Genomic DNA, 809 nt, shown 5'->3' with positions numbered 1-809 from the left:
CACAGAAGAGAGATAGACTCTTCTCACCTCCAGACTACAACTCCCAGAAGCTCTTGATCAAATATGAAAAGATCGACAGTTCCTAACAAGGGCAATGAAGCTGTGCAGAAAAAGAAAATTGTAAAAAGATGGACGTGTCTATTTTTACATTGTTTGAGGTTTTTTTTTTTTTTTTTTTAAAAGATTTACATCTTCAGTAGGAACCAGGGGCTCAGAGCTGAAGCCACAAGCAGAGGAGGGGAGCAGAGTCTTGGGTTGGGTCTTTTATGGCTCTTGATTGCTGTTTATACTTCACTGTGTTTATTTTGTTCAAGTTTTAGTTCACTTTGTTGTTTGGTTTAATTTTTGTTTTACTTTTTTTGAAAAAAAAAAAAAAAAAAAAAAATTCTTCAATTGACATCATGTTAAAAATTAAGTTCATAAAAGTTGTAGAGACATTAAATAGGTCACTTTTTAAAAAATGCAGTGAGTGGTATCCATAGCAACAAGCATCACTGGATCTCTTTGCTGTAAACCACAGCGTAATAAAATCTAAACTTTGTTTACCCTGTTAATTGTTCGATTATTTCAGGTTCTTTTGTTTGTACAGACCCAAAACCTCTGGCAGGGAAAGATCGACTTGACTTAGACTCAAGGCACACTAACAATTCTGGACCTGAGACCTGATTCAGGTTGTGTGGTGGGTGGGGGGGTTGGGGGTGGGGTGGCGTGGGGCGGAGGTTTTGCCTGAAGATCCCAGATGGGAACTTCACTCCATCTTGTCACCAAGAATTGTCACTTCAGCAAGCGTCACAGATCAAATAGAAAAA

Source organism: Seriola dumerili, unplaced genomic scaffold, assembly GCF_002260705.1.
Source record: "Seriola dumerili isolate Sdu_G_001 unplaced genomic scaffold, Sdu_1.0 BDQW01000044.1, whole genome shotgun sequence".
NCBI lineage: Eukaryota > Metazoa > Chordata > Actinopteri > Carangiformes > Carangidae > Seriola > Seriola dumerili.
The sequence above is the reverse complement of the archived record's forward strand: the minus strand, read 5'-3'. Positions refer to the sequence as shown.